The 27,582-nt window shown below is 38.3% G+C and overlaps 1 long non-coding RNA gene across 1 annotated transcript; it reads right to left on the bottom strand.

Moving 5' to 3' along the window:
- Window positions 1-5,260: 5,260 nt before the first annotated feature.
- Window positions 5,261-7,593, bottom strand: LOC116711522 (uncharacterized). Its single transcript, XR_004337261.1, has 2 exons — window positions 7,406-7,593; window positions 5,261-5,520 (listed from the first exon to the last, which is right to left on the bottom strand). It is a non-coding gene; the product is annotated as an uncharacterized LOC116711522 (long non-coding RNA).
- Window positions 7,594-27,582: the final 19,989 nt, after the last annotated feature.

Genomic DNA, 27,582 nt, shown 5'->3' with positions numbered 1-27,582 from the left:
ACTGACTGTTCTGTTCCTTGTGTGGGAAAAGTTTTGAGTTTTTTTTTTGGTGTTGAAACCTGAAACAAAGTTGTATTGTTGTTGGTTGCTATGGCAACGTGTGTAGCGTAGCCGACACAGAGCGAGAAAAAAAGTGGTTTTGAGTTGTCGTCCGACGGTTTTTCTGCAATATTTTCCCTTTGCTGTGGCGCAATAAATGAATAACACCTACATCTCCAGGTTTCATTTTGTTAGTGCCATCGTTTCAACCGCAGCAGCGCTGTGCGCAAATTTCCGAATGTAAACAACAACATGCAAGGGGTCCATAGTATGGCAAAAAATGTCTTGTTAAAAGTAAAATAATCTGCCATCATTATAAAAAAAATTATTGACTTAAAATAAACTCATATCTTGCTCTAAAGTTACCCATAAGTTTGTTTTGTCTTCTTTCAAGATATTTTCACAAGAAACTAGACAAAAATACTTGGTAAGATTTTGTGTTTTTGCAATAAATTTGACTTGGAAATCAAGATAGGCCAAAATATTTATTTAGTTTTTAGTAAATAAAGTCAGTGTTGGCAATAATTCAACATTTCCAGATAGAAACGTTTATTTCTAAACAAAGCTTTACCCTCCGGATGCTCCAGCTGCTTTACAGACTTTCCCTCTTATCAGGTGATAAAAATAAAATCAAAGCGTTTGATATTTGAAGTGGTACCGCAAACATAATCTGGGATTCTGCTCAGTCATATTTTGTTATTAAATGATTAAGCAGGAGATAAGCGCTTTCAGCAGCGGCCAGGTTTGGTGGGTTGCGTTTGGCTAGCGGTTCTGTTGAAACGGATCAAATCTGTCTGGGAACTGAAAACTAACAAAGGAAAGAGCAGCTCTAAGAAAAAATTGGATCTCAGCTCGGTTAGAATCAGATAACATATCTCAGTTTGACTGACAGATGCAGAAGCTCTCCCTTTTAGAAGCGAATTTAATCCCTGACATACTATATTTAACTATTTTAATCCCCATCTAATCTGCCTCTTGTAGCTAATCAGCGGCAGGAACTTCCTGTTTGTTCTGCTCAGAAGAAACACGATTAGGAAGACGAGTTGAGAGGAAAAGTGTCATGGCCGCCGCTCAGGCCTCATTCCCCGTCCTGCCACCGTTGTCATGACGCTCGGCTTCCATTAAAGACACATCACAGCTTCTGCCAAGCGAGTCACCGAGGAGGAAATGACTGCTGACCCCGACGGAGCCGCCGCGACCTTCAGGAAGACGGACAGATGGACGGAGGACATGTTTCAGCGAGGGATGGAAAAAATATGGATTCAGTTCAGAAGGATGGAAGTAAGGAAGGGAGGAAGGAAGGAAGGAAAGAAGGAAGGATGGATGGATTAACAGATGGATGAATGGATGGATGAACAGATGGATGGATGGATGGATGAACTGATGGATGGATGAACAGATGGATGGATGGATGAACAGATGGATGGATGAACAGATGGATGAATGGATGGATGGATGAACAGATGGATGGATGGATGAACAGATGGATGGATGAACAGATGGATGGATGGATGAACAGACGGATGGATGAACAGATGGATGGATAGATGAACATATGGATGAATGGATGAACAGATGGATGAACGGTTGGATGGATGAATGAATGAATGGAAAGAAAGAATAAAGGACGAGACACTGGAAAAAGCAAAAAATCCAGATTTAGAAGTAAAATTTTTCCAGACAAATAATCGATTTAAAATCCAAACAGTTACCCAGAACCGAACCAGAACCTCTGGTCCCACCCAGAACCAAACCAGATCCTCTGGTCCCACCCAGAACCAAACCAGAACCTCTGGTCCCACCCAGCAGACCAGTCAGAAGCAGCTTCAGCTCCTCTCATCCTGATTCTTTCTGTATTCTGTCTCCTTCCTGAAGCTTCAGAAATAACAGAGCCGAACCGTTTGTGAATTCCTGCCGCAGTCGGATGGAAGGAGCCCCGCTGCATTATGGGTAACCCGCTCAATCACAGGAAAGGAACCATCTCTGAACTTCCTGCGCAGCAGCTGAGCTCTCTGAACGGGATTTGATTTGCCGTTAATTTGCCTATTTCTCTTCTCCTTGCACCTGACTCCTTGGACAACGGCGAGCGCCTCGTTACCGACGGCTGCAGCTGTTTCCACATCCCATAATAACAAACAACTCAGCTGCACGGCGTTATCTCCACATAAACTATTGTTTATTGACAAAAAAAAATACATCATTGTGTTGGAAACACAAGGAGGATGTTTCCAATTGTTTCCAACAATGATTCTTTTTAATAAAACAGTTTGCAGCACCAAAAAAAAATAAAAAATTGCAAAAAATGAACATTTTTATCTGGTTTCTGGTGAAAAAGAAGACAAAACTAACTTACAAGGTAGTTTATATCAGGTTGTTTTATGTCAATGATTCATTAATATTGATAAAAATATTATTTCTCTTATTCCAAGGGTGTCCTAACTTTCAGTCATGAAAGTGTTGAGTCAAGAACACTCAAAACATAAAAAACTAAAATAAGCAAATTATAACGCAGTATTATATTAGAGCCACACTAAAAAAATAATTTAAAAAGTGATATTACAATTTTATTCTCTTAATATTAGAACTTTATTTTCGTAATAGTACGATTTCAATATCACGAAATGTCACAACTTTATTCTCATAATATTAAAAATTTTATCTCATAATACTCCGACTTATCCCGTTAAACTACGATTTTATTCTCAAATTACCACAATGTTACTTTTGTAATGTATTTTTTTGTTTTTGGCCCTAATACTTCATCGTAACAAAATAAAGACGGATCATTTATTATTTTTTAAATAGGAAAAAAAAAATTTCTTGTTAAAAACCCTAAAAAACATTTTTCCACGCTGGTTGTATTAAACAAAAGCCGCTAATTTTTCAAATTCTTTTAGGTTTGGTTGAACAAATTTATTCTAGACAATAGAAACTGTATTCCTGTGAAAAAGCTTCCTGTATTCATCCAAGGATAATAAATTCAGTAAAAGATTTTTTTTTTCTCTTTCCAGTAAAAGTCTCTGGATAAACAAAGTTCTACTTAATATAAAAGTTTAGTTATAAAAAGATACTTTTTGTTGTACTTGACATTTTTCAAGAAAATTCTGAATAATTTTACCTTAATTAAAGAAATAAAAAGTTAATAATAAACAAATTTGTATCATTCTGGAACTGCAGCTTTGGGTCACAAAAAATCAATCCGAAGTGCCACAAATGGCCCCCGGGCCGCACTTTGGACACCGCTAAGTTAAACAAGACCTTTTTCCTTTATTATAAGTTAAACAACATAGAAACTAGGTTTTTTTTAATCAATATTAATGAATTATTGATATAAAACAATAAATCAATAATTATATGTTGCTGAAAAGTTACTTTTACGTTATTTCAGTTCCCTCACTTTAAGTGTGTTAAGATATTTGAACTAGAAATTAGACAAAAATACTTGGCAATATTTCGTTTTTTCTAAAATTCCCAGTTAGAACCAGCTGGTAGAAACTATCTGACATCTGGGCTCCCGACTTTCTCTTCCTCTTTGTCTCAGACTGAGTCGTCCCTCCGTCTCCGGTTTGTTCTGCCGCTTTGATGAAACTGAGAAATTAGAGGTCATTTTGGAAAGCTCCAAAAATAGAAGGCAATCCAAGTCTTTTTTCTTCTCAGTCACCAAGTCTCAGAGGAGTCTGGTGAAATCAGACTTGTTAGAGTGTAATAGTGGAACAATGTGAGACGCCCTGCCAGATAACACTTCATTAGATCCACGGAAAGGAACAGACACTTTTATTCAGGAAATACAGCCAAACCTGTCATCTGCTTTCTTAGTAAAAGGTTTCAAAATGTCTAAAAGAATAAATTACCGACTGGTTTAAAGAAAAGATCCCAAAAATGGTGCAAATTATTCTGTTTTCTGTAATGATGATTTTAAATTACCACAAGATAAACGTCACAATTCTGAGATTCAAGTCAGAAGTCAGAGAAAAAAATGATTCTGGGAGAAAAAAAGTTGTAATTCTGATTTTAATCTTTGAATTTTGACTTTTGTACTCTAATTTTGTAAATTAGAATTTCAACATTCTGAAAAATAAAAATCCTGGTGGAAAAAAATCCATCAGAATTCAGATTAGAAAAAGAATCACAATTCTGAGAACAAGTACAAATTTTGAGAAAATGTGTTTGAGATTTTATACAGTAATTATTTTATTTCCTTATAAATCTGACACACAACTTTATGTAACTCTATTTAAAGTTTACTATAATGTCAATGTGAACAAAAAACCTTGGTCTGTATAGTTAAGTAATTGCAAATAATGATGTATAAAAATCTATTTGATGATGTACCTTCAAACCGGAGACTTGATTTAGTGGGAAATTTAGAAGTCAGGATTCTAAATTTCTTAGAATTTTGATTTCTAAGAAAAAAGTCAAAATTCAGAGAAATACAAATTCTGGGGGGAAAAAGTCATAATTCTGAGAAAATGTAAAAATTCTAAGGAAAAGTCAAAATTCTGAGACAAAGTCAGAATTCCGAGAAAAAGTTACAATTTTGGGTGTGCCGTGGTGGCGTAGTGGTTAGCGTGACTCGTATTTGGAGGCCTTGAGTCCTCGACGCGGCCGTCGCGGGTTCGACTCCCGGACCCGACGATATTTGCCGCATGTCTTCCCCCCTCTCCTTCCCAGTTTCCCGTCAGCCTACTGTCATATAAGTGACACTAGAGCCCACAAAAGACCCCCTGGAGGGGTAAAAAAAAAAAAAGTTACAATTTTGAAAAAGTTCTAAGAAAATAGACAAAATTCTGAGAAATAAGAATTCTTGGGGAAAAAAGTCAAAAGTATGACAAAAAGTTAAAATTCTCAGAAAATGTGAAAATTCTAAGAAAAAAGTCAGAATTCTGTGCAATAAATCAATATTCAATATGGGTTTTAATTTCTGAAATGAGTAAAATACGGACCTTTTTTAGGATATTCTGTTTTGACATGTTCTTCCTTTCATCTTTAAAGCTCGAGTGGAATAAATATTTCTGACCTGACCCACACTGAATATTCTTATTTACACCTAAAAAAAAAAAGAAGCAGAAATTATTGCCCAGAAATTGTCAGAATTTGGCTTCATTTCTCCTGCAAATGTAAAGTTATTCATTCCTCCACATTAAAAAATGCTCAGGATGTCTTTTTCACAGTCAATTCTTTAAGCAAACAGAAAATACGAGAGAAAAGCTCGATTGATTCCTTTCAGCTGCCTTTTAATTGTCCTGTTCTTCACTCATTTAGCAACATGCAGCCTTGAGCCTACAAAGAGCTTCTCTGACTGCTGCGTTCGCAGGCATCCGCACACAAAAGCCTCAGCGCCGGCGCCATTCAGCAGATAATTGAGAGGAGAGATTGGAGGCAGCATTTCAATCTGGGTTCATCTGATAGACTTTGATATTGCTGCATCCTTGTTTCAGCACGACTGCCAATGAAACCTCTTATCTGTTGGGCCAATAACATCTAAAAAGCAGACAGAGGTCCAAAGGTTGCATCGGGACGGGAAAATGATGTAGAGGCGGATTGTTTGTTTTTTTTTTTCTTTAGGAATCCATCAGCAAACAAGACGTGCACTGCAAAAACACAAAATCTTATTTTGTCTAGTTTCTACTGAAAATATCTTTGTAACTTTTCTACACCAAGGCCCCCCAAACAGTCAGACGCTACTAAATATATGGAGAAACATCAACTTTTTGAATGTTTTCCATCATTTTTAATCAATATTTAACACTTATTTCATTTAGTAGCATAGATTCTGCCTCATTCATTCAAATTTTAGTCGGCCAAATTTTAGGAGCTATTAGTTTTTTTTTTTCCTTTGGTCATTTTAGTGCCAAAAACTTTAGTGTCAGTTTGTTCTGCTAGTTATGCTAGCAAACAAGAACTACACTGTTCTCATTTGCATGACAAATAACATTTCCATGCATTATTTTAGCTTTTATTTTATAATAAAGATAAAAAATCTGATTTGATTCTTTTTTTTAAAAAAAAAGGTAAAACTAATTTACAAGAAAATTTTCAGCAAGATACAGGAGTTTGTTTTAAGTAAGTAAATTTTTAATATTAATAAGACAAAAATACTACTTCCACTGGCAGATTATTTCACTTTTAACGACATTTTTCCCATTTTATAAAGGAAATTATCTGGCATTGTAACTAATAATGGGGATGTATTATGCAAAATTGTCATTTTGCACATTTTTGTACTTTCATTTGGGTTTCCACTGCTTCTAAGAAACATTTTCTTTTTGCAATAAGTTTCTGTTTTTTATCTAGATAACGAAACCCTTCAGAAACCGTCAGAATGTAAAAAACCTTCAGAATGTAAAAAACCTTCAGAATGTAAAAAACCTTCAGAATGTAACGTCACAAATCAGCAGGAACTGCCCCTCACCTAGTAACCCCAGCAAAGCCCACTTCGTCACCTAGCAACCCCAGCGGAATTCCGCCCGTAACCTAGCAACCCCAGCGGAATTCCAGCATGGTTGGCCACCTGCAGCTCATTTACATTTAAAGTGGCAGAGACCCTAAAAAAGCGCATTCTGACTAAACACTCATTACCTAAAATATTGAGTGCAAAAAAAGTGAACATGTTTTGTATAGACCATGTCAGGATAAAACTTTTTTGTTGGATGATAAATTGTCCTAAACAATGCTGTTGTTGTTTTTAGACCATTTTCAAGTAATATAATGGTAATAATGGCGTAATGATGAAAGAACACAATATGAAATATTAATACATTTTAAATCTTAATGGTCATTTCACATTGGAACTGTGGAGAAGCAGCATTCAGCTTCTACACCACAAATCTGGAATGTAGACTAAAAACCCAGCTGGTTAGAGTTGATTTTTTTTATCATAGTAAATGAAACATTGACCAACATTTTGAGGTGTAACGACAACACTTGACAAAATGTAAAGTTTCTTGATTTACTTTGTGGTTTTATGTCTTTGTATTTCTCTGTTTTTATCCTGTAAAGGACATTGAACTGACTGTTGCTAAAATAAAACAGAAAGAACAAATAAAATAAATTATGAAGTCTCTGTAAACAAAATTGTCCTTCAAAAAAAGAGCTAATTGAAGACCGTCATTCAATTTTTGATAGAAAACGATAAATCATGCAAATGGAAATTTTTGAGTTTGTTTTACTTTATCGTGATACCTATCCCACCTGTTCAAGCAAACATGTCACCTTTAAGCAATTATAACTCAAAACAAGCTCCTATATCTTGCTGAAAAGTGACTTTTGATGTATTTTCGTTTTATTTTGAGTGTACTAAGACATTTGCAGTAGAAACTGGACCAAAGATTCTTGGTAAGATTTTGTTTTTGCAGGACAAACTCACCAATTCCTGAGTGAGATTACTGGGTTAGCTCCCTCACTCCCACACAGGAGCGTCGGGAAATGACACACAGAATCAGCGGAGTTAATCTCGGCCAGAATCACCCGGGGAATAACGCTCCCTCAGCTCATCAGAGTCACAGGGAAAGTTGAGGAAGACACCTCCAGCAAACCCCACCATAACATATCCAATATCCCTGACATGTTGTGCTCTCCGCCCGGGTGTCCTCTACCGGGGGAGGGGAAACCGGAGATTAGATCATATTAGATAACAGGGCGCATGACCCGCTAGCTGGGATTTGGTGGCGTGTTTTCAACCTTTTTCCCATCACCGACGGGATTCGGCGATTCTTTTTTCCGAGCCTGCTTGTATCTTGTCAGGGCTTCTTCCGGAAACGGACGGATCAAAGAGTGTTTTCCGACTCCTCGCTACAGATTTTCTGCATTTGCTGACAATGGATTCCCAGGCCACACTGCTGGTTAATTATCATCCCTTTATAGATTTGAAAAAACAGCTGAGCCCTGTCTTTTTTTTTTAATCCACAGACAATATTCCCAAAGACTGTATGCTCAAGCAAAAATCTAACAAAAAGGGAATGTAGGAAGGCAGCCAGCAGCAGACTGAGGGCTTGCTGCTTTCCTTAAAACAATAAAACTGTTTAACCTGTGAGGATAATGAATAGAAACAGCAGCTTTTAATTTAGAACATCTGAATCAGACACACAGGGCCGTCTCTAGGTTTGTGGGGGCCCTGAGCGGCCCCCGAATTTATCAAACTAAAATGAAGAGATTGCAAACTGTTTTAATTTCGGGCAAAACATAAAGATTGTAAATGTCTTTAAAGGGCCGGCTGTGCCAGAATGTATTGGTAAAATCCATTAACACACTGTTAAAATGTCAATACACTGTAAAAACACAAAATATTACCAGGTGCTTTTGGTCTAGTTTCCAGTGAAAATATCTTAGTACACTTGAAATAAGACTAAACTGACTTACAAGTAACTATTCAGCAACAAATATGACCTTGTAAATAATTCCTTAATACTGATTCTAAATACTGAGAAAAAGTAAAAATTGAGAAAGTCAAATCTCTGAGAAAAAAAGCCAGAATTCTAAAATCAAATCAGATTTCGGAGTCTGAAGTTCCAAAAGTCAAAAATTTTCTACTTTTGAACCTCTGAAAATTGTTTGGGTTTTTTTTTGTTAGAGAATTACTCAGATTATTCTCACATTTTTCAAGCACATTTTTAACTTTTTCTGTCAAGAAAATTACTCAAATTAATCTAAAGATTTCAGAAGGTTTTTTCTAGCAAATTTTTCACTTTTCATCTGACATTTCTGAGCATAATCTCAATATTTGTGTCTTTTTTGTCAGAATTGTACACTTTTTAAAATAACTTTTTGAATCTAAAAAGGTCCTAACGCAATGTCGTACAACCGATGGCCAGCTCTACCTGGCTGTGATTATTTCTGCCAGTTGATCTGAAACCTGGACGCCCCAGGAGGGAACGTCCCTGTCAGGGAAAATGAAGAAACTGATTGAAAGTTCACCTTTGCGAGAGCTGAGTCATGAGAAAACCCAGGAAGGTGACACGGCGCATAAGCAGGAAGATAATTAACCTCCAGTTTGGTCATATTTGTAATTCAAAGGGCTGCTGAATAACACGGCGGCAGCAGCTTCTCGTTTTGCTTTTTTTCCTCTCATTTGGCCCATTTCAGTTCATCCTGTACTTCCCAGTTATTGGCGAACACAAGCCAGCTTGTTAGCTGGACGGCGTTTTGGCCGCTTGTCTCCCTGCCAGGTGCCGACTGGAACCGATCCGCTGGACCTGCTGCTGGGATAACGCAGGGGAAAGTCTCTGGGGTCTGAGTGGAGGGGTCGCTGCGGTCCGCTTCAGCTGCTACAGACAAAACCCAACAGCTCCCTGCAGCTTTGAAGCAGACATCCCTCAAGGACGGCTGGCATTATTTTTTATCTCTGTAACATAATCAGCCTGCATGTATGGAAGAAGATTAGAGCCACAAAAAAAAAAATCTGAATTTTGAGTATAACTCAATTCTGTGTTAATCTATGTCAAAATAACTACACATTCTTTATGTTGTTGGCATATGGAAAAAATCACAGCTGTTTTCTAATTGTAATGGGATTTGTAAACCTGCACTGAAAACGTGTCCCAAAATTTATTGGTAAGATTTGAGTTTTAAAACTAGAAATGACTGAAGAAACTAAACAATTCTTATTGTGAGATTAATGGCAGGAATCTGAGAAAAAAGTCTGAATTTTGAAAAGCTAAAAAACAAACAGTTCTGAGATTAACATCAGAGTTTTAAAAAAAAGTGAGAATTTCTAAAAACAACAAAAAAGAAAACTGGATTTAGAGGAAAAAAAATAAGAATTTCGGGAAAAATGTCAGAATTCTGAGGAAAAGTGAGTGTTTTTGGGAAAAAAAAGATTAGCATAAAAATTTGGAGAAAAAATTTTGAATTTTTTTCCACTTTTTTTCTTTCATTATTTTAAACTTTCGTCACATTGTGTGTTAAATCTCACACAAAAAGTGAGATTTTTTTTAAAAAAGTGAAAATACTAAAGAGAAATGTCAAAATTTTGAGAATAAAATCATATTTCTGAAAAAAAAAACAGAATTCTGAGACAAAATTTCAGAATTCTGAGAAAAGTGAAAATTTTGTGAAAAATGTCGAAATTCTGGGAAAAAAATTTGTGTTCTGAAACTTTTCTGAGATCGAAGGTCTGAGATTAAAAGTCTGAGATTAAAATCAAATTTGTGAAAGAAAAGAAAATTCTGCAAAAAAAGAGTCAGAATTTTGAGAAAAAAACTCAGAATTCTGAGATTAAAGTCAAAACTTTATTTTATTTTCTTGGTTCTAACCCTCTTCCATACGCATGCTCTCTGTATGCTCTTTTAACTAAAAACGCAGCTATGTAATATTCCAGACACTACATGCGAAATTGGAGGTGAAAGATCGCTTACTGTATTTAATATGAATGACTTATTAGGGGTCTACAGTCAGTGTCTGCAGCATGTCAGTCTGTTGCCTCACCTCAGTTTATCCTGACATCACACAACTCATTACGAGTGGCTGAGTCACGCAGCTTCTTTTAAATGTTGATTTCACTGTTTTCTTTTTAAAGCTTTCGTTTCTACGAGAAGCTGCTTAACTTGGGTCAGAACGCCAAGAATCTCTCTCACTTAGGAGGCGAAGGTAGAAGGAGGAGAAAGTCGATCCGCCTGCAGCTTTTTCATAGAGATAAAGCACACTTGATATTAAAATCCTTCCCCAAATTAGAGGCGGATGTATAATTCAGTAGGTGGTGAACATCAGCTGGGCTAAAAGCAGCACTAATGAGAAGTGGGCTCGGTGCCTCCGAGGTAACGGCCCTCCTGTGTCCGTCTGCTTTAATGTCCGGCCCAAAACACAATGGCTGCACCCACAAACAGGAGTGTGTGTTGGCAGAGTAAACCCCCAGTCTTCCTGTTTTATGATAAAACCATGAAAAACTGTTCCCTCTTCTTGGTTAGACACTCAGTTCATTTTCCTATTGCTGTCGAACTCTGATGGGAAAGACGAAGATCCGACACATTTACCACATCCTAACACCAAACTATCTCTGCCTAGCTGGGATGGAGGGATGGAAGATTGATAAATACATGGCTGAACAGATGGATGGAAGGTTAGTAGATGGTAGGATGGATGGATGGATGGATGGATGGATGGATGGATGGATGGATGGATGGATGGATGGATGGATGGATGGATGGATGGATGGATGGATGGACAGACGGTTGATTAGGTGGATGGATGAATGAATGTATGTGTCTGTCAGTACAGCAGTGGTTACTGGTTGTTTGTTGGTTGCCATGGTGACCCTCCACTCCAGCAGCGGTTATCTCTGCCGCCCCAGCCGCCCCTGAAGCATAAATGATTTAAAGTGAAGGAAAAACAAAGCGGGCTGTCATCCATCGCTCCCAGAAATCCTGACATGCGTCTGCATCGGATCAGTCTGAATACGGTTTGAGCTACAGTGACTGACGTGATGAAGATGATGGTGCGACTCAGCAGAGGTTCTGAGACTTTATTGGTTAAAAGCTTTCTGATGGCTTTTCGGGCATCTGCAATGTTTCAAACGGCTTCTTCAACTTTTGTGATAAAACCATGAAACGACTCTTCCTTCATGTTGGGCGTCACACTGTTCATTTTCCTATTGCTGTCAAACTCTGATGGGAAAGACGAGGTTCATTTATCACATCCTAACACCAAACTATCTCTGCTTAGCTGACATCACAGACAGATGAACGGACGGATGAATGGACGGATGAATTGCAAACATGTGAATGGTCCCATGGACGGGTGGATGAATAGATAATTTTATGGACAGATAGATAGATGGATGGATGGACTGATGGATAGATGCAGTCCTCCTCTCTGACTCTGAGACTCCATGTTGGATCCTCCACAGGTTACTGGTCCCAGTAGACCAGAACCAGTCTAAAGATCCCAGCAGAGTCGAGGTAGCTAATATTCCCACAAAGGAACAAAAAAACTGGTTTCACTGCCAACAGCCAAGCCTGGGGACCAGCTGGCCAAGTCCTGGCTCCTGGGACTGTACCAGGCCGCCACATGGGCCCACCAGAACCAGCTGGGTTCTATCTTCACCCAAACCCCAATACAGGAAGATAAAATAAACTCCAACACATTTTTCAGAACATCTAAGAACAGTTCACCAAAATTCTGAGATTTTTAATTTTCCACTGCAAAATTTATTTTTAATTCTTTCCAGAGATGTGTGATTATTTTTAATTTTTATTATTTTTTGCCACAGCCCTGACAGCTGTGGCAAAAACTTTCAGCTGCATTTAGGATCATTCCACGGAACCATTCAGATTTATTTTCTAACTTTTTATTTATTTGTTTTTGTTCACTTCAGAGGGAAGTTTTTCCTGTCCTACAAAACAAGCACAAACCATTCAGCTCCCTGGCCTCAACAAAATGATCGGATTCTAACTTCTAAATGGTTTTCATGAGTTTGGATGCTGACTTTCCTTTTTCACTAACTAAAAATAAAGACTTTTTAAGACCACAGTGAATAGAATTTAAGACCTACAGTATATCTCCAGAGAAATGTGCAAACTTCACCAACGTAACTGGCGACATATTTAAGACTTTTTAACACCTTTATGAATGAAGTTAAAGACCCAACTTTATTCATAATGGTCTTATAAATAAAGATCTGGCAAAAAAGCTAGCTAGCAAGGGCATGTCAACAGTGAATCACCGGTAGTCTCAACTATTTCAAGACATTTTAAAACCATTATGAATGGAATTAAAGACCACATAAATGTATGAACTTCACATTTTAAAACCTTAGTGTTAGATACAGGAAGTCAAGACATAAGGATTTCTGCCCTCAACAGGAAATCTGTTGAATACAGCAGAGTACTTTACAGAGTACAGCAGAATACAGTGTGTCCGAAAAGAACTTGAAATTCTTCAAGAAGTATACACTGGATCACTGGAACAAGGTTATTTTCTCTGATAAATCTCGTGGTTGTAACATTTGGGGAATAAATTGCCAGAGCTGCCATTAGTCCTGTGTAGTTTCCAAAACTTATGCATCCTGAGCCAATGCATGTGTGGGGGTTGCTTACCATCCAAAGGAGTGGGCTCCACCATAACTGTCCAGGAACACCGCCATGGATACAAGGACAACTTCTACAGCATGGGATGTGCCATGGGAACACAATTTCCTCTGACTGTAACATAAAAGTTTTGGATCTGTGGTCAGTAAACTCCTCACATGTTAAATAAGAACCAGAAATGGACATTTCAGGCAAAAATACTGTTCCAAAGTCACTTCTCACTCATTGCTTTCTACCTACCTTATCATAACTCAAACTGTGTCATAACAACAAACGGCTTGATTTTTATTAATTGCTGTCTGAATGATGCCATTGTAAATAAAGCACGTTTTTGAAACCATTCCCTATCTTATTTTAGAATGAAAAACTAACCATCTGTTGCAAACTGATAATTTGAGGCCGTCATCTGTACAGCAAGCCCTACGAACCGCAGGGTTATGGAAGCGAGGAGACAGATCTGCTGACTTTTTGTCCATTTTTCATATTTAGGGTCACTACATGAGGGCAACCGTAGGCTGTTTTCACACCTGACAGTCCGGTAGACTTGGTTCAATTGGGGACCAAACTGGTAACACTTATTACATTTTCAGCTGCTATGGTTCTCTTTCACACTGCCCTGAGTCGAACAAACCAAACTAATTGAAAAACCTGCTCCCCTCCTCTCCTGTGGGGGCGCTGCCCCAAGAACCACTGAAGGAAACAACCCAAAAACCCCTGAAGAAGGCAGCGCAACTTCCTGTTTCACAAAATGGAAACAAAAATGGAGTAGCATCGGATTTTAGCGCTAGCTATTTCTCTAGATAGCGAAAGACAGAAAGTGCGTTTATTTTGGCTTTGCTGACCCAGAATTCCTTGCTCTTTAGTCCACTTCCTGATGCGGTCTCCAGTCCGCTTGGGGTTCACATATGCATTTGAACCATAACAAAGTTCACTTCAGCCAAATCAAAACCTAGGTTTGTAGGCGGACCAGAGATTGATTTTTTTGTTTCAATTTTGTATTCAGATCTCTTCAAACAAACCGAACTTTCTAGACCAACAAACAAAAGTTTGATTAAAGCAGATTAAACAGAGCTGGTGTGAATCCACTCCAGTGGTTTGTTTGCAAACTTAAATTTCTGCACATATTTCAGGATGTTGTGCATCCCTCCAAACAATAAGAGAAAGTGTAAACATAACTATTTTGATAATATAGCATATTCGTATTGTTTCATGGCTCAACTTACCCAGAGTATGAGGTAAGTTGAGCCGTATCCCCAAATTTACCCCCAAGCTGTTTAGTAAACAAAATGTTTCTTTAGTGTGATTAAGAAATTAACAACATTTGGAAAGAAAGCGCTAAAACAGGGACTCCATCTTACTCCAAAGCTAGCATTTCGACTTTATTAGTACCCACAGCTAAAATGCAACACTTATTTTCAGTTTGTGAGCTCATGTTGTGGCTCATACAAAACAAAATGGATATATAAAACAAATTTAAAAATATCTATTAAGATCTAAGCACAATTCTTATGAAGCTTATGATATACTAAAAACATTTTTTTAGGAAATAAAAGTCCACCGACTTAATCCACAATATATATATATATATTTTTTAAAAAGCCTTCCTCCAACTATTTGCCCCCATGATCAGTGTTTGTTACCGTAGCAACAAGGGCTGGCTCAGTCTCCTCTGTGGGAGCGTTAAGAAGGCAACAATGGCCGCCATCGGTAGAATTTGGTCCAGAAGTTGATTTATAACAAACTAGAGAGAAAAAGCAAACTTTTTAAAGCATAATAACCAAGACTGGAAACAACAACAAAAAGAAAAACATTTTTCACCTTACATTACCAACTACCCTTCCATTCCTGTTGGATCTCACAATGGAATTTGTCAAAATACATTTTAAAAAAAATCTCTTATTAACTTTGCCATCGTTAAAGGTCATGACACAAAACAACCCCTTCAGGGAAGCAGAGGACAGCATTTTAGCTGCTTGTTGACGTCCACTTAGTGAGAAAACTCTCCTCTCTCCAGGCCCTCGTGGACAACAAGCTCGTTGACTGTCCACAAACGGGCCAGAGGTCTCTGGTGTCCTGGTTCTGTAGGATGGGTTGTTCAGAACCAAAATCACAAGGACTGACCTCAGAAAGAGCCACTTCAGGATGTGAATTATTTTATGTTTTTACACATTCAATAAGAGCCACTATGAACAATCACTCAAAAAAAGAAAAAAACAAGTATTGAGCAAATTTTATACTGTCAAAGGAAAATACATTTTTGAACACTATTACATTATAACACGATACTTATATTGGATAAATGTGATATTACATTGTATAAATGTCAAATATAGTACAAATGGGATAATTATATTGCATAATGATATATTGTATGATATTAAGCTGTATAAATATGACATATGTTGTATAAATGTAATATGTTGTAACTGTAATATTTATATAGTATAAACTAGATTTTGTATAAACATGAAGAACTGTACGAAAGTAATAATTATAATGAATAAACATGATTATATTTTATAAACCTGTTCTTATATTGTATTAATGTGATAATTATAATCACTTCTGACCTGTCTGAATGATCTCTTTTAGGGCGTCTTGTCACTTCAAATCCAAATAAGTTGCAGCTGGCCATGCCAGTTTGACTTTGGTTGCTAGGCAACGGGCTGGGCTCGGCTGACGTTGCTAGGTAACGGCACAGAGTGACCCGAAAAAAGAAACATTTTTGAAACAGCTTGTTTTCCATATAGCAAAAAACATAAAGTTATTGCCAAAAACAGACTGGGTGTTTTTTTGTGTGCGTTCTTTTTTAAGTGGTTGAGAGTCAAATGGGAGCATTAAAATGTAAACGAATGTCATAAATAAATGTAAAATAAACCTTGCTTGGTCACATTTAGGTTTGTGGTTGCAAGATCACAAAAAGTTTAAAGAGAATAAATGCTTTCTGAGGTAAGAAAACCTCTAATAACAGGCCCAAAATGTGCATTACCAGAGTTTTTCCCTCACCTCAGGGTGAATATTAACTTCTGATTTCAGCGTCTGTTGCAGAAATTGTCACCTTAAGGGAACCTGCAGCTAAAAGCGTTAACTCAAGCGTTAACTCAAGTCACACTACTCAGATAAATATTTCAATACTCTGTTCTATGATTTCCAGATTCAGCAACTGTTTAATACAGGAAGACCCCAGAGGAGTCAGCAGATCTGTGCAGATATAACATCAGATTCAGGTGCAGGGAGACGCTTAATGCAAGCGGTGCCGTTTCTGGTCCAGAATGAAGAAACAGAACCAAACACTTAGCAGGACTAGCCGCCATGTTCTGCTGGGTCAAACAGCCAGCAGAGTACAGCTGATCTTCAGGCGAAATCCATTTTACTTCTGTCCAGCGCTGAGGCTTTGAATGTCGCAGCTCTTCATCAAGAGCTGCGACATTCAACTTTGGAGTGAGAAAAGAGAAACCACATCAAAGCCTGAGCTGCGGTGATGTTACACAGATCTACATTTCTCTGACAGAGTCGCGTCCCTGCAGGGCGAAAGGAGGTCATCATCCGCCTGGAACATCCAGAGCTGGATACAACTCTAAAACATCTCAGCCCGGCATCAAATTACACATTGTTGCATATGGAGGGTTTTTTCTTACACTTTTACGCTGCAAAAACACAAAATTACCAAATTCTGGTTTATTTTCCAGTCCAAATATCTTAGTATATCTGAAATAAGGCGAAACTAACTTACAAGTAACTTTTTGAAAGCTTGTTTAAAGTCAATAATTCCTCCTGAGATTATTTCACTTATTACAAGACATTTGTTAGCACGTTATATGTGAATTAATCTGCTAGTTGAACTAGAACTTTTTCATCAATATTAAGGAATTATTGACTTAGAACAAACTTTTATATCTTTCTGAAAGTTACTTCTAAGTTAGTTTTGTCTCATTTCAAGTGTTTTAAGGTATTTTCAGAAGAAACTAGACAAAAATAACTGCAGTGTTAGCTACACCACAACCTCTGCTAACACTGAGTCACTCATGTTTTAGTCCGATTTAATCCAACTCCAGCTTGTCTAGAAAGTCCGGTTTGTTTGGGGAGGCGTGAATGCTAATCGAACTCTGGTCCGCCTAAAACTTCAGTCTGGGTTCCGTTGAAGTGAACTCTGGTTCAGTTTGAATGCCTATGTAAACGCCAAGCGGACCAGAGACCAGAAAGGGGACTATAGCGCAGGGGATTCTGGGTAAATACAATCAAAACGAACACACTAGTCTAGCAGTAGCAGGAGAAATGGTTTGAGGTCTTTTATAAACGACAAAAGAGAATCGTTACAACCGCTAAAATCTGATGCTGACACATTTTTGTGAAGAAGGAAGTTTCATTCAGTGTCTTCTTCTGAGGTTTATGTGTCGTTTCCTTCAGTGATTCTTGGTGCAGCGCCCCCGCAGGCAAGGATGGGAACAGCTTTTTCATTTAGTTTGCCTTGTTTGACCGCAGCAGCTGAAAATGTCAATGTTGCAACATTCGTCCTCAATCGAACCGAGTCTACCAGACTCGGTGTAAAACAGCCTTATAGAAGTTACATTTAGAGCTCTAGATAAATATTAAAGAAGAGTTTGAAAAATTGCGTATCATTTCTTCTTGAAGGTTAATACTGAAAAGCATAAAGCTGTGAAAGTAACAAAGCTTCTTTTTCAATGTTTGATTGCAAAGAAATAAAAACCTTTTAGATTTTTTATGCTTAAAAAAAGTTTTCAAGCCATTTATACTTCTGCTTCACTTTTTGTTGGTTTAAGGGAAGCTGTGACAAAACATGAATAAGTTCAATAAAATTTGAAAGGAAATTATTATTTTCTCCCTTTTATTGCACCAAAATTCACACAAAAAGTAGCAATTAATGTGATAATAAAATGCTGAGAGCTTTTCATTATCTATGACAATAAATTTCAGCCCTATTTCATTTTTTTTACTCTCTCATATGTTTAACAATTTGAACAGTAGATAAAGCCTCTAATTGCACCGTGTTTTGATATAAAACAAGTCAGATAAACCAGGAACGTGGAAGCGCCCGGCTGAGTGCTCCGGCTTATTAGACCAGAGGACTGCCTGCTTGGTTTATTGCAACGCGCTCCCCCGTCATCCATCACCTTTTAGCACTGCTGATTATCCCAGCAAACGATAATTACACGGCGCAGCACTGTGGAGTGGAACGCTAACGGTTATCTGACCAGCTGAACAAGGAGAGAGCAGAACAAGAACGCCGGCCTGACCTTAATCGTACCGCAGGGCGGCCGCCGCAGCGCGTGAGCGACCACGTGACCACGCTGCGATTGTGTAGATGAGTGGCTGGGTTCGGGTTCAACTGTGCCGCCCATGACCTTTTCCTCCTTTTCTTTCCTTCACACGCTGCTCTTCAAGGTGGGTTTTATAATTCAGCTGTTTCTACAAACAAGGATTGAAAGACAAAAATCTTATTATTTTGGCTTCTTGCTGCAGAAAAGATACCTAGCAATCTAAAGGATGTACAATGAAACCAGATGTTTACATACACTGAATACATTATTTTTTTTTCTCACCATCTGAAGATAAATCAAAACAAAATTATCTTAATTTCTATTTGCTAAATGCCAGAAAACTTGACAAGAACGTGTATTTTTTTGAGATTTTTTGTAACTCTTTAATTCAAATACAATTGGTCAAACCTTACACAAACTTATGATACAAACAGACGCATTTGAGTTAATTGGAGTCACACCTAAGGATTTATTTTAAGGTTACACTGCTTTCTTGTTTGACACAAAGGGAAATTCAAATGAAATCAGGAAGAGAACTGAACAGCTGCTCCAGTCTGGTTCATCTTTGGGAACAATTTACCAACACTTGAAGGCACCAAGTTCAAAGGTTAAACTGATTATAACAAGTATAGACACCGTAGCGCTCAGGAAGGAGGCGAGTTCTGGTCCAAAACATCCAGATTGACCCTAGAAACTGGTAGGATAGTGTCACTATCCATATGGGCTGAATGGCCGCTCAGCGAGGAAGAAGCCATTACTTCAGAAGAAACATAAAAAAGCCAGATTAGACTTTCCAAATGGTCAAAGATCTTCGTTTTTGCAAACATGATTTGTAGTCATGTGGAACTGTTTGACCATAACGACTGTAGCTAAATTTGGAGTAAAAAATGGGGACAGTTGTACCATCCTAAATGTAAATTTTGGTGGTGGCAGCATCATGTTGTGAGGCTGTTTTGCTGCAGGAGGAACTGGTGCACTGGTACTGGAACTGGTACATAAAACAGATGGCATCACGAGGAACAAACATTATGTGGAAATATTGAAGCAGGAAGTAAAATATTAGAAGCAGATTAGTCTTCCAGATTACACAGTAACCAAAGGAAAAAGTCAAAGTTTTAGAATGGCCTAGACAAAGTCCTGATCTTATGGAGAAGTTGTGGGAAGATCTGAAAAAGCATTTTCAGGAGAAATGGACCAGAAACCTGACCAAATGTATGCAAACATCTGAAGACAAATCTCTAAAAAATGGTCTCACTATATTTTCTTAACCTAAATCAAGTGAATTTTGCTCAGATTTAACTTCAGACTGAGGAAAAACTGCATTCATTGTATGTAAATGTCTGGTTTATACTGTGTTCTTGCAGTAAATCTTACATTTTAGGGATTGGAAGTAGAGTTGGGTTTGAAGACATGAAGGCGTGTAAAGGTAATAGAGGTTGAAAGGGCGTAAAGGAGCCCGGACATGGAGGGATTTGAAGGTGAGAAAAAATCGTAGGCAGATGCCAGTGAAGGTGAATTTAGGTTTGAGAGATGTACTGCCATGGATTTATGAAGGTGAGATTCCTGGAAGCCTCGTTTTATGATGGACTAGAGTCCAAACAGGACTTCATTACCCAGATAGAAGGTTAAAAAGTGTTTCTGCCTCACTCAGAAAGTGACAAAAGAAGAAAAAAAAAGTGATTATTTTGAACTTTGGATGATTATTGGGCCTTGCTGGTGAAGACGACAACATTTTATTTAAATAGAGTTTTGAACACAGCTACATCCACAAAAACAAGCCAGGCAGATCCATTGTAAGCTCCTATTGTGTACTCTCAGTGCAGATGCCCCAAATATATACAGTAATTAACATCGACTCTCCAAGGAAAACCTTTGTAATAAAGACAAAAAAAAAAGATAACTCAACGTTTTGTAATCTAACAAGAAATATAAATGTTGCTGACACAGACAACAGTCCTGAGAACCCCCAGGAATACCAGCAAAAATTAGATTTTTCCAAATTATGACAGTCATGCTAACAGCTACTCATGTAAGCAGCTATATGCTACTACATCAGATAAAAAAAATCTACTTGTGCTAATTGCCACTCAAGCTAACTGAAGTTTGAAACTTCTGAGGCCAACTTCTATTCAAGCTAGCTACTGCTTATTAAATTGTTGGGCTAAAAGCTTTTCAGGCTAACTGCAACTTAAGCCCACGCTAATTGCTACACTGCCTAACTGTCGTTCAAGCTAGCTAGAGAAAAGCAACACAGTCATTCAAGGTAAAAAGTATTTAGGATAGAAGCTACTTAACTACCACAACAGAGACAATGACAGAGTTGATTCTATGAAAAAGATCAACACTGTTTCATCGGAAGAAATTGTTGCTAGCTGCAACACTGACTGTCTCTTAACCTAGCTATACAATTAGTAGCTAGTAAGAAAGGCAACACAATCATTCAAGCTAAAAGTTTAGTCTAAATATTACTTTTTGAGCAGGATGGACATGGTGTCAGACTTGTTTCTGTGAAATGGTTAGCATAATTTCACAGAAAGCTTACGCTAACAGCTATACCGACTGTCCCTCGAGCTAGCTACTAAGAAGGGCATTACAAGATTTTAAGCTTAAAATGTATAGATATTACTTAACAGCATAGAGAAGGCTTGGATTCTGTGAAAAAGATTAACACTGTGAAAAAGAAAGAAACTGTACTTAGCTTAAGATAACCTTTACACTAACTGCCCTTCAAGCTAGCTACAAAGAAAAGCAACAAACATTCAAGCTAAAAGGTATTTAGGCTAAATGTTACTTAACTAGCAGGACAGGATTTATTCACCAAAAGAAATTGTAATTAGCCTATGCTAATTGCTATGCTGATTAACTCACTCATCAAGCTAGCCACTAAGAAACTCAACACTATCATTCAACCTAAAATACATTTAGGCTAAATAACCAGCAGGACAAAGATGGTGAGATGTTTGTTTCTGTGATGTATTTACCTAAAGCTTATGCTAACCACTACACTGACTAACTGCACTTCAAGCTAGTTGATAAGATCACACAATCATTCAAGTTAAAAGATATTTAGGCTAAATGTTACTTAAATACCAAGGTAGAGACAGTGTCCAGCTTGATCTTGTGAAAAAGATTAACACAGTTTAGCTTAAGCTAAGTAACTGTACTTAGCTCAAGCGAACCGGTACAGTAACTGCCCTTCAAGCTAGCTACGAAGGAAGGCAACAAACATTCAAGCTAAAAGGTATTTAGGCTAAATGTTACTTAACTAGCAGGATAGAGATAGTGTCTGGCTTGATCTTGTGAAAAACAGTTTTACCAAAAGGAAATAGGATTTTATCACCAATAAGCTAGGAAAAGCCACAGGCACAGTGTCAACTCTTATTTCTTGGAAGGAAAATATAAAACTAGTAGCTTTTGTTTAAAACTTTTTCCCACGCCATAGTTATGACCTTTCAGAAATAATACTGTATTATTTTGATGGATTTCACTGGTTGAAGAGACAGCAGAGAAGTTAAAGTTGCTCTGACCGCATTCAGAAGTTTAGCCAGCAGCAGCTAAACTCTGTTTGCTCAACCTTTACAAAGCTTAGCAAGAAACTGAGACCACAGCCAAGAAACAATCACTTTACAAATTCAGCAGGTCACAGCAGTGTTTCAAACTTTGAGAATAAATAGCCAGTGTGAGCTATAATTTGAGGCTGCTGCATGCGTGTGGCAGTGAGCAGGTATATTTGTGTGTAATTATCTCCTCTGCCTCGGCGGTGGTGGGCTTGTCTCATTACCGGCATGGTGGGGTGTCTGTGCTTTCACCGAACAGTGTGGCGTCCCCAGAGGACACGAGGGTGTCCAGTCCTAAGCTACCTGAAAACCCGCTGCTAATGCCTGCAAAAAAGGCCCCTATTTCACCTCTGCTACGGAGAATGATGCGCTTACTTGGCTTGACCCATTATTCTGTGTAATTCCCTCTCTCATTGAACGTTGTTTTCCCCCCCCGTCGCTGTGCATGTCACGGCCCTCCTCTCCTTATTCAGAGGAGATAATGATAGCGCCAATCTCGAGGAGACTTTTTGTGCCTCGTAAAAACGAGAATGCGCCCGTCTCAGGTTGTCAAAGACGTGCTTCAGGGGAGCGATGTTGCATCAGGGATCTGGAACGCTGCCCTCGGGTGTATTTCAGGGACCCCGAGTTCACATCTGGTACCTCCGGCTGCATCTAGAGGTGTCTGTACTTGCTCAGTGGTAATTGCTAATGGTAATTACCAACCTTTTCAGCGAACCAGGAGGCTTATATAAATAAATGAGTGTCGAGCCGGGTATGGCAGTTTCCCAGCAGCGCCTTGTGTCTCCAACGTCGTCCTTCACCCTAATTCCACCACTGGGACCTTGACTGGATCTCCAGCTCTGTGGCACCTATTATGTTCAACTGCAGAGGCTATTAGCCAGTGCACTCAAGCTGGATGGCAACTCTGTCTTTCTTTCTTTCTTCCCATCATCACTTATTCCAAAGCCTTGTGTAGGCTGATACGTCCTGACCCCTCTTTGAATCTTTTTCAGAAGCCTCTCAAGTTGCTTTCTTTGAGATTCAATATTGCACTCCCACCTCCACCACTGATAGTCCTGAGACGATCCCCCCCTCCGATCTATCGCCAGCTGCATTCCCCAGGCAGAAAATGGCTGAGATGGCTGGAAGGGGATTGGCCTAGGGTGCAATCCCCCCGTACAAATCCACATTTGAGGCAATTTTTAAGTCTTGGACAGGGGGATGATGCTGAGAAAAGTAGACTGGTTGCTCAGAACTCATCCCTAATTAGGCTGTGAGCCTTCATTCAGCACATTTATAGTCTAATAAGGCATGGAGAGTGTGTGGCACACCGTGATTTAACAGACGTTTGCCTTAATACGTCAGCTGTAACAAACAGCACCAGGGGACGGGATAGACCCCCCTCTGTTCGTCTTTTCCACTAATTATCCCAAATGTTCCCGTCTTTGTGGTGGGTCCGGTTCTCAGAAAGCGGCCAAAACAAGGCAGGGCCGCATCAGAAATACTCAAAAACCATTTAATCCACCTCCGGGGCATGCTAATGTAATTGCTTTTTGATTAATTGCGCCGGTAGAACGAAGACAAATACGATCTTCTTGTTGTTTTCAAATTAAAGTTCAACGAGACTTGGCCATGAAACCTATCTCTTCATTTCGGGTTTTAATGAAGGGTTCATGAAATGTTAATTTCAATAACCGTCCTCCAAAGGTTCATGCAAACGTTGCTGGTTTTGACCTGCTTTCTTTGAGAAAACTCAACATTTCTGTCGATGAAGCATCATTTATCTGTCAATTTCTCTTCAAAGCAATTTTCAGCGTTTAGAGGGGATTAGTTCTCTGCAGAAAATGGACTCCTGTCAGTTAGACTGCACTGACAGAACTAAGCTAAAACCTTCTTCTTCTTTTTTTTTTTTTTTTTACAAGAGGCAGCAAGAATCATCTCAACAGAGGGAAAAATGATATGAAATAAACTTCTGCTTATGTGGCCTCTGCTCTCAGGGTCTTGGTGTCACAGTTACAGCGTATTAGCTTATTCCCAATAAGCTAATATGTTAATTTGATGCTATTAGTGATTCTGTGTTTTCCCCTCACAAAGCGGGTCACAGTGTTCTGCTGGTTTTCACCCTTTCAACAAAAATCACATAATATTTTTTAAAAAGCAGCTGTTTTCCAACTCTGCATACTTTTGGTTTCTATTATCTAAGCCTTCCTCTATCAGGATATTTAGTGATTTACATACATTTAGCAAGTCTTGCACTGGATATACTCTGATATTTATGGGTTCAGGATCAAATTTAATTGTGCTTTAAACATGGTCTGTGTGATTTAATGATAAAAAGACAAAATTCACAAAATAATTAAGTAATAAATTGTTATTTAATTACAAATTAACCCCACATTACTGAGTTAACCATTAAAGCAATTCACTTTGTCACTTAAGCTTGGAGCATGCTGAGGTGAGTCATTGTAGGCAACCAGAAAAACCTGGACTGGACGGGTATTTTATCAATCAAGCGGAATGGATTTTTTTTTTTTTAACAAAGCGAAACAAACAGCACTAGAGTAAGTATTTTTTATTTTAAATATTAGGGGGTGAAATCTTTAATAGTTTTACTTTGTCATTGGAAAATTACAAAGTAATTTTGGTTTAGTTTTAGTGCAAATATCTTAATGCACTTGAAATAAGACAAAATTAACTTACAAGTAACTTTTCTATCAGATACAGAAACTTGTTTTAAATAAACAATTTCTTAATATTGAAAAAAGACATCTTTTACATGTTATGAGTGAAATCTGCCATTGGACTTTATTGACTTAAAACAAGCGGCTATATCTTAAGATAAACCTTTCTGCCAAAATTAGCTATAATTAGCAGTAGCAAGTATGGAATTAGTGTTTATTAAATAAAATAAAGTATAATGGTGTGATATCAGGTTCTATGTATTTGTATATATTTACAGAATTTAGCTTTATTAAATGTGGCGTCCCTCAGGGTGCATTTGTTGGCCTTTTTCCCTTCTAGTTGTTTTTCCTTGGTTGAAACATTCTATGCTGATGATATTCAGCCATTTCTGCATGTTCACTCTATAACCATAAAAACTGAAGCTGCTTTGGTTGTGATTTGTAAACTGGGATTGTTAAACAAGGCATTTTTGACTCTGAAGCCCAAACATAAAATAATTGAAAAAGCCTCAAATCTAAAAAGGAAATGTTCGAAGACATCGGATAACTGTTGATCAGAACTTAAAAGATTATAGACAAGTGGAATCCATGTTTTTTAGTAAGTTATGAATAAATTCGGATTGGATTGGTAGATTTATCTTGGCACGCTGCAAAAATTTCGTTGTTCTTGTGACAATGACAATAAAGATTTATCTATCTATCTATCTTATCTACAAACACAAAACCTTATCAAGTATTTTTGGTAGAGTTTCTGGTGCAAATATCTTTGTATATTTTAAATAAGAAAACTAGCTTACAAGGAACTTTTCAGAAATATAAATATGCTTGTTTAAAAAACTGGCAGATTTCTTCACTTATGGGAAAAATGCAAAGTAGAACAAAAACTTTTTTAAATTTTTATTAATGTTCAGGAATTGATGACTTAAAACAAACTCTTATATCTTACTAACAAGTTAGTTTTGTCTTATTGCAAGTTTACAAAAAGATTTTCACTAGAAACTAAACCAAAAATACTTTTTTGTGTTTTTGCAGTGCAAATATATTTAAAAAGAAAAATGACTAAACCTCCGTCATAGTGGCTTAATTTAAGCTCTGTATCCACTGATATTGTTAGTCAAAAGTTCAGTATGTACTACTGCCATCTAAACTACTGCTTTTTATCACAGTCCGACTCCTTATGCTTTATTGTTACGAAAATTAATGCCAAAAGCTCCTAATTGCCAGCCTTTATGCTTTCCTTCAGGAGTGTCTATCATTAATAATTACTGATATAAGTGAAACCGCATGCAGAGCTTTCTCATTACGTAGGCAAAAGTGAACTACTTAGCAAACGCCCTCGGTGGCGCGCTAAGGAGGCGCTCCGATGACCGCAGGTTCTTCCACGGCGAAGTGCGACGACAGCTGCAGTCTTCTGAGGGTTTAAAGCGGAGATTTTCTGCAGTATCTGTAAGCATTTATGCAAGCAGGAGGAGGAAAGACGAAGCGGGAGGGGAGGGACTGCACACAGAGCCACTGCGCTGCTGACAGACACAGCAGAGCCTCATCTCTGCTCCTCAAAGCTTTCCGTCTGACGTGCAGCGGAGAGCGAGACAGGGCAGAGGAGAGAGGACAGCGATGCGATGTGGTAAGGGTCCATTAGCATTCCTGCTCTCAACCTGACACTGACAGCTGACACCGACCTGGTGTCCAAGGTGAGCAGGAGACAAGCACAGGAAGCAGAAATCCCCCAGAGGCCGCGCTGTCGTGTGTTTTCATGCTGTTCTTGGTTTCCTGTGAGCTTGTAGCAGAGAGGATTCTAAATATCACGGTTCTGTGACACATGTCGACGGTTCTGACCCTGCTGCTCCCCAGCCGGGCCGTCACCATATCATCTAACAGCCCACAATGAGGCTTCACCTTATCTGACTGATGCCCTGCATATTTATTCGGTTTTATTCCACATCTGCTCCGGGTGACCTCTTCGCTCGCTTCCAGACATGGGGGCATTTTAAAACTGTGTGGGAGAAGGTAAACCAGTAATGGTTTTCACATAAAAAATATAGTTTTCCCAATGTTATGTAGGAACCTTGCACATGCTTGATCCCAACACACATGCTCTATTCAGACACGTTTACTTCAGAATTTTATCATGTTTGATACCCATTAGGATGGGGCTGTGGTCTATACAAAACATGTTTGTTATGTTTGTATTTCCTCTGGGTCTTTCTAGCATCTTTGTTTCTCAGCTCTTAATTGGTACTGATTGGAAATGGAGGCAGCTGGCAAGTGTCTCCAGAACAACTTGAGATCCAGCTTAAGATGCACCACTGTCTCTCACTCAACCTGCCCGTTCTCTCTCCGTTTATCACTCTCTCCACCCTTTCTCCCTCTCCTTTCCCTCTTTTCTCCAGCCAGTCATGAGTTTTGTTAAATAAATATAATTTAAAGTTATTCCATGCATTGCTTCCCTTCATTTGTTATGGTTCCAGAGCCAGACTTGGGGGCTCGTCCAGGATTAAATTTTTTGAAGAAGATTATTCTTAGACGATGTGATTTTAATCAGAATGAGCTGTTTTATGGTGTCTTGTCACTTTAAATCCAAATGAGCTGCTGCTGGCCACACCCCCAACTTAACGTTTAAATGGCTGTAAACAGACGCACAATTATACAACCATACATCTTTGAAAAGCAGAAGTGAAGCCTCCTGCGCAACCAACAAGAATGTAGCAAGTGGTTTCTGGATGGTAAGTCAACAACAAAATACTTGTCTTTTCTGGCAGCCATTGTATAACATTAAAACCAGCTGACCAAACATGCTGGAGCTCTGCTTGGGTTGCTAGGTAACGTGCTGGGATTGTGGTTCCTGCTGATTTGTGACTCATCAGGAAGTTTCTGATACAGCTCATTTTCCAGACACCAACAAACAACTTACTGTCAAAAACAGCTGGGCGTTCTTTTTAAGCATATAAGGTCTAAATGGAGGTACAGAAATGTGCAAAATGTAAGTTTTATCAAAATAAATACCCTTTAAACTGCAATAACAGTT

This window comes from Xiphophorus hellerii, chromosome 21 (genome assembly GCF_003331165.1).
Source record: "Xiphophorus hellerii strain 12219 chromosome 21, Xiphophorus_hellerii-4.1, whole genome shotgun sequence".
Taxonomy (NCBI): domain Eukaryota; kingdom Metazoa; phylum Chordata; class Actinopteri; order Cyprinodontiformes; family Poeciliidae; genus Xiphophorus; species Xiphophorus hellerii.
Note: the sequence above shows the minus strand (reverse complement) of the source record. Positions and strands in the feature narration are given on the sequence as shown.